Source organism: Brassica napus, unplaced genomic scaffold (assembly GCF_020379485.1).
Source record: "Brassica napus cultivar Da-Ae unplaced genomic scaffold, Da-Ae ScsIHWf_251;HRSCAF=421, whole genome shotgun sequence".
In the NCBI taxonomy this organism is placed as follows: Eukaryota; Viridiplantae; Streptophyta; class Magnoliopsida; order Brassicales; family Brassicaceae; genus Brassica; species Brassica napus.
In genome coordinates this window covers 42,501-50,000 of record NW_026015839.1, presented here as the reverse complement: position 1 = coordinate 50,000, position 7,500 = coordinate 42,501, and positions in this window count along the sequence as shown.

Here is a 7,500-nt window from a genome sequence, read left to right as displayed (position 1 = left end):
GTATGGATATTTCTCGAATCAATAAAGTAATTGTTTTATATGCGCTTCATGAGTACTCTGATATTTGACTAGTCCGGTCTAACACAACGTTAGGTCGAGGTACGGGTTGAAAAGCCTTAGGCCTTGATCTAACGGAAAACGCTAACTCTAGGTACGGGTTGCAAAGCCTTATGCCTTGACGCAGCGGGACGAGTTAGTGGATGAACTGGTCTAGGTCGTGGAGTAAAGTTTGTGACTCTGACCGGATTGTCCCTAGCCCGTCACGTAGCGCTTCCGGACCATGGTGTTGGGTTGGACGGTCAGTCATGTTCTTGTTTGATTGTTGGCTGGCCGGTTGGCCTTTCATCTCCAACCCTTGGTGTGGGTCGTCCGTCGGTCATGTTCTTGTTTGATTGTTGGCCGGTGGGTCGACCTATGCTTAGGACGGTTCGGGGGTGTTACAGAGGTGGTATCAGAGCATGGTTTCGTCCATGCTTCCGGAACTCATGATTTAATCGGTTTTAAATATTTATCGAGTCAAAATGAGTCACAAAAGGCATTAGGGAAACCGGTCACGTCCAGCGATAGGATTTGTGGTTTTAGGAATTAGGATTGAGATAGTGGAATCTAGAACTGTTAGGTTGCTTGGGTAGCATTGTTAGGTTGCTGGTTAGAATTGCGGTTAGGTTGCATTGTTAGTATTTGCTGGGTTAGTGATTATTTGATTAATTGTCTACTAACTTGCATGTGAGGTGTTCTTTTGAGTTGCAGCGAGTAAGTGTGTTTGTTGATCGAACTTTAAGGGATGAAAACCTTAAAGTGGAGGGAGTTCAAGGCCAAACCCAAACCCGAAGCGAAAGAGGAGAGACAGTTTCAGAGGACTGGATAGTGGTATGGACTGGACAGATGGGAGTAAACAAAACTTCGTTGGGAAAGGACTTCATCAGTAGTTGGGAAGACGAAGATCGAGAAAGGATTTGAGGAATCTGGACAAGATAGTATCATGGACAATCAAGGTGTTATGGCAGAATAAAAGGAAGAGGACGACTCAGTCAAGAGATATGAAGACGATTGTGGAGACCTTGAAGAGGACACTCAAGGAACCGTGGTGGACAGAGTAAAGAGGTTATGGAAACGAGTGGAGAATGTTGTGAAGACGAGCAATTGCGCAACTAAGAATTCGAGGACGAATTCTATTAAGGGGGGGAGAATGTAGAAACCCGTTAAAAAAAAAAAAAAAGAGAGAGAATGGTCGAGTATCTTTGTGGTTGAGTCGCGGGCAATACAGATCGATCGGGAAATTTGAAGTACGAGAAGGTCGAAGAATGGATCGTGAGTGAAGCATGAGTTGAGATAAGCTGCTCTACCATTGTTTGAAATGTCTTAGATTGATCATACGGCAGTTTTGGAAGAATTACATTTTTGAAGCACGACGGTTTAGAAGCTCGACGTTTTGGAAGATTGACGTTTCTTCATCGCGAAGTTTTCTCGGAATATCTTCGTATCAGTAAAATATTATTCTGAAGACATTATAAGTCGGAAGCAGGACGGGAATTAAGCAGGACGGGAAGCAAGCACGACGGAAGCAAGCACGATGGGATTGAAGCACGACAGGAAAACCCGAAGTTGGGCGAAAACCCTAATTTCGGTATTACGAAATTCTTTGAGGAAGCCGGAGGCTCGGGAAATATTTTTAAAGGATATCAGACATCATCTGTAGTTTATTAAAAATATTCAGAGAATCAGAATGGGAGCGGAAAAATATTCGGGATTGATCGCGGGTCAGAAATTCACAAGAAGGGTCTAAATCGCGCAAAGGAACCGAGAAGCTCGAGGTGGCTTGATCTAAGGGATATGAACGTGGTGGCAACTGTCTAACCAGCTGAGTGTCAAGAGAAGCTCGAGGTGTCGCCGTGCATGGAAGCTGCATGGAGCTGCACATGGATTGGCCAAGCACGAGATGTCGCGACGCATGCAACCGAAGCATGCTGATCGACATGTGTGGATGCGTGGCGCCTTGCATGAGCTCCAGTCATGCAGCCTGACATCTGGGAGGAGTGGTGGCGTCCTGCATGTGTCCTGGACATGCAGCCAGCCATGTGGAGCACGAGGTGTCGCCGTGCATGCGTCCGGAGCCATGCGGAGCGACACACGGGCTGCCACCAACCTGAAGCTGATTGGCTGGTGTCTCCTATAAATACCCCACGACCCCAGCTCATTTCTTCACATCCAGACCTGTCCAAACCAAGTTAAAACATGAGAGAAAAGTAGAAAAAGAAAGCAAGTGATTCCGAGCTATTTCGAGAGTTTTAGAGAGTTTTCGATCGAGATCATTTCTATTGATTTCGAGTCAGCGCCTTGGGAAGGTTCTGTCCAACTGAAGGTCAATCAAGTGAAGATCAGATCAGATGGGAGTCAAGTCAACGTGGCTATAGAGAGAGAGAGAGAAAAGGAAGTGATCGATTCTAGAGTATGGTCGATTCTGAAGACCGATACTCCACCGAGAAGGCCAGTTCCGTCCAATCGGCGATTCTCTACGATTGTGACGCGGAAGCTCTGTCCAATTCAATTCGTCCAAGCCAGTCATATTCTATGATGGTCTAGTGGAGGTGCTGCCCAGAGTTAGTTCAGAACCACGGGTTCAGATCAGTCGAAGTTCTGCTCGATACTCTCCGCGGGAAGTCCGAAGAACTGTCCAGAAGCTAGAGGAGGTTCTGTCCGAGTCCAGATCAGCCTGTCGAGCCTGTCAACTTCTTCATGGTGAAGCCAAGGTTGTGTCCAAGACAAGATCAGTCCATTCCAGTCCAGTCAAGGCGTCCATTGGGTTTTGGCCAAGTCTTCTCCGATCAACCAGCTCTTCTCGCCTAGAACACTGTGAGTTGGTTTGTTTGAATTCCACTTGGAATTTAGGGTAGATCGAGTCTGCATATAGATTAGAATGATCACGTTATTGAATGGTAGAGTCCTTAGGGTTATTTTATTTATGGAACCGGACTCAGTTTAGCAAGGGCTAAGCTGAGATGAATGGAATTAAGACTGAGTTAATAACCTGACTAGGACTAGGGCTAGGATGCATCATGTTTTCTATTCTATTGCGTGTTGATATTGTTGAGTGCAGGTTCCCGTTATCTTTAAAGATAGTTTCTCAGCGGGAGGCTGGACTATCTGGGTAACGGTTTGATTGTGTTGTTTAGTATTGATATTATTGTTTAGTAGTTAGTACTAAGGGTCTTAGGCCATATAGGCCGGACTACTGGTACTATGGTTTGTGTTGTAGAGTCGAGTGTCTAGTTAGGATCTGGAACTTTATCTTTAGGTTAGGTTCTAGATTGAGTTTGTTTTGTTGTGAGTGTGCCGACAGTATGTGCGTGACCCGCCCATACTAGGCTTGTGTAGGGGTGATTAGTGTTTCCTCGGCCTCGTACCCAGCGGGTTCAAGGAAACCCCTTATTCGCTGGATCGGGAAGACTCAGACGAACGTGTCATGTACTATGGCTGAGTATTACACGACGGTGTAATGTGGCAGTGACCCGAAGGACTGTGGGCTGTCGCGCGGTGACCCGAAGGACTGTGGGCCGCGGTCGGTTGAAAGTTCCTTCTTCTGGCCTTTGTGGTAGGAAGATAGGATATTGCCGATAGAGAGGAGGAACGAAGTCACCAGGGCCCAGGTTAGAGTGTTGTGTTAGAGTGTCGTAGAGGGTTATGGAACCCTCGAGTTAGTGTAGCACCGATATACGGTGTTACAGTTAGATCGAGTCGTAGATACTCATAGTTATTATTGTGATTGTGGTTGATTGATTTGCTTGCAGGTTCTGACATTAAGTCCTAAGTCTGGTTTAGGTACCAGATTAGGCTTGATGTGTATTTCGTTAGTGTAGGCCTGACGTTGGCCTGTATGTGTTTGAGTGATTGCTTGTGAAGGGTGGTGGATATTAAAGCTATGCGGTATCATTGGTTGGCCGATCATGTTCTTGTTTGATTGTTGGTCGATCGATTAATGATACTTGCATAGTCTAAGTGTCTAACACTACATGAGTATTGAACTCAGGCGTATATATGGTTAACTAGGGATTGTTTGTTGACTTGTTTTTATGCAGGTTCCCGTTACTTGAAGCTAGATCATGGCAGGAGGCCAAGTCTAACTTAGTAACGGTTTGCTTAGCCTTAGCTTTTATTGCATGCTAGGGCTAGATTGATTGTTATTTTGGGTTGTCCGGGTTAGAGTCTAGGTTGCGGGTAGAGGCCGCCAGCTCACTGAGTAACATTAGGTTACTCATCCAACTCCGTTGTCCTTTTTGCAGGTCGCTTTAGGTAAGGATGATCGGATAGCTTGGTGCTGGACGTTAGGACCGCCGGTGTAGATTTTCATGCCTTTTGTAAACGGTATTGTGGATTTGTGTTTAGTTGACTCGATTTGGCATTAGGCCGGGACCGGTCTCGAATTATATCAATGTATGGATATTTCTCGAATCAATAAAGTAATTGTTTTATATGCGCTTCATGAGTACTCTGATATTTGACTAGTCCGGTCTAACACAACGTTAGGTCGAGGTACGGGTTGAAAAGCCTTAGGCCTTGATCTAACGGAAAACGCTAACTCTAGGTACGGGTTGCAAAGCCTTATGCCTTGACGCAGCGGGACGAGTTAGTGGATGAACTGGTCTAGGTCGTGGAGTAAAGTTTGTGACTCTGACCGGATTGTCCCTAGCCCGTCACGTAGCGCTTCCGGACCATGGTGTTGGGTTGGACGGTCAGTCATGTTCTTGTTTGATTGTTGGCTGGCCGGTTGGCCTTTCATCTCCAACCCTTGGTGTGGGTCGTCCGTCGGTCATGTTCTTGTTTGATTGTTGGCCGGTGGGTCGACCTATGCTTAGGACGGTTCGGGGGTGTTACAGAGGTGGTATCAGAGCATGGTTTCGTCCATGCTTCCGGAACTCATGATTTAATCGGTTTTAAATATTTATCGAGTCAAAATGAGTCACAAAAGGCATTAGGGAAACCGGTCACGTCCAGCGATAGGATTTGTGGTTTTAGGAATTAGGATTGAGATAGTGGAATCTAGAACTGTTAGGTTGCTTGGGTAGAACTGTTAGGTTGCTGGTTAGAATTGCGGTTAGGTTGCATTGTTAGTATTGCTAGGTTAGTAGATTATTGATTAATTGTCTACTAACTTGCATGTGAGGTGTTCTTTTGAGTTGCAGCGAGTAAGTATGTTTGTTGATCGGAACTTTAAGGGATGAAACCTTAAAGTGGAGGGAGTTCAAGGCCAAACCCAAACCCGAAGCGAAAGAGGAGAGACAGATTCAGAGAACTGGATGTGGTATGGACTGGACAGATGGGAGGAACAAAACTTCGTTGGGAAAGGACTTCATCAGTAGTTGGGAAGACGAAGATCGAGAAGGATTTGAGGAATCTGGACAAGATAGTATCATGGGCAATGAAGGTGTTATGGCAGAGTAAAAGAAGGAGGACGACTCATCAAGAGATATGAAGACGATTGTGGAGGCCTTGAAGAGGACACTCAAGGACCGTGGTGGACAGAGTAAAGAGGTTATGGAGACGAGTGGAGAATGTTGTGAAGACGAGCAATTGCGCAACTAAGAATTCGAGGACGAATTCTATTAAGGGGGGAGAATGTAGAAACCCGTTAAAAAAAAAAAAAAAAAAGAGAGAGGAATGGTCGAGTATCTTTGTGGTTGAGTCGCGGGCAATACAGATCGCGGGAAATTTGAAGTACGAGAAGGTCGAAGAATGGATCGTGAGTGAAGCATGAGTTGAGATAAGCTGCTCTACCATTGTTAGAAATGTCTTAGATTGATCAGACGGCATTTTGGAAGAATACATTTTTGAAGCACGACGGTTTAGAAGCTCGACGTTTTGGAAGATTGACGTTCTTCATCGCGAAGTTTTCTCGGAATATCTTCGTATCAGTAAAATATTATTCTGAAGACATTATAAGTCGGAAGCAGGACGGGAATTAAGACGGAAGCAAGCACGACGGGAAGCAAGCACGACGGGATTGAAGCACGACGGGAAAACCCGAAGTTGGGCGAAAACCCTAATTTCGGTATTACGAAATTCTTTGAGGAAGCCGGAGGCTCGGGAAATATTTTTAAAGGATATCAGACATCATCTGTAGTTTATTAAAATATTCAGAGAATCAGAATGGGAGCGGAAAAATATTCGGGATTGATCGCGGGTCAGAAATTCACAAGAAGGGTAAAAATCGCGCAAAGAAACCGAGAAGCTCGAGGTGGCTTGATCTAAGGGATAAGAACGTGGTGGCAACTGTCTAACCAGCTGAGTGTCAAGAGAAGCTCGAGGTGTCGCCGTGCATGGAAGCTGCACATGCAGCTTGACATGTAGAAGCACGAGGTGGATTGCCAAGCACGAGATGTCGCGACGCATGCAACCGAAGCATGCTGATCGACATGTGTGAGGATGCGTGGCGCCTTGCATGAGCTCCAGTCATGCAGCCTGACATCTGGGAGGAGTGGTGTCGTCCTGCATGTGTCCTGGACATGCAGCCAGCCATGTGGAGCACGAGGTGTCGCCGTGCATGCGTCCGGAGCCATGCGGAGCGACACACGGGCTGCCACCAACCTGAAGCTGATTGGCTGGTGTCTCCTATAAATACCCCACGACCCCAGCTCATTTCTTCACATCCAGACCTGTCCAAACCAAGTTAAAAACATGAGAGAAAAGTAGAAAAAGAAAGCAAGTGATTCCGAGCTATTTCGAGAGTTTTAGAGAGTTTTCGAGATCAGTTCTCTATTGATTTCGAGTCATCGCCTTGGGAAGGTTCTGTCCAACTGAAGGTCAATCAAGTGAAGATCAGATCAGATGGGAGTCAAGTCAACGTGGCTAAGAGAGAGAGAGAGAAAGGAAGTGATCGATTCTAGAGTATGGTCGATTCTGAAGACCGATACTCCACCGAGAAGGCCAGTTCCGTCCAATCGGCGATTCTCTACGATTGTGACGCGGAAGCTCTGTCCAATTCAATTCGTCCAAGCCAGTCATATTCTATGATGGTCTAGTGGAGGTGCTGCCCAGAGTTAGTTCAGAACCACGGGTTCAGATCAGTCGAAGTTCTGCTCGATACTCCGCGGGAAGTCCGAAGAACTGTCCAGAAGCTAGAGGAGGTTCTGTCCGAGTCCAGATCAGCCTGTCGAGGCCTGTCAACTTCTTCATGGTGAAGCCAAGGTTGTGTCCAAGACAAGATCAGTCCATTCCAGTCCAGTCAAGGCGTCCATTGGGTTTTGGCCAAGTCTTCTCCGATCAACCAGCTGCTTCTCGCCTAGAACACTGTGAGTTGGTTTGTTTGAATTCCACTTGGAATTTAGGGTAGATCGAGTCTGCATATAGATTAGAATGATCACGTTATTGAATGGTAGAGTCCTTAGGGTTATTTTATTTATGGAACCGGACTCAGTTTAGCAAGGGCTAAGCTGAGATGAATGGAATTAAGACTGAGTTAATAACCTGACTAGGACTAGGGCTAGGATGCATCATGTTTTCTAT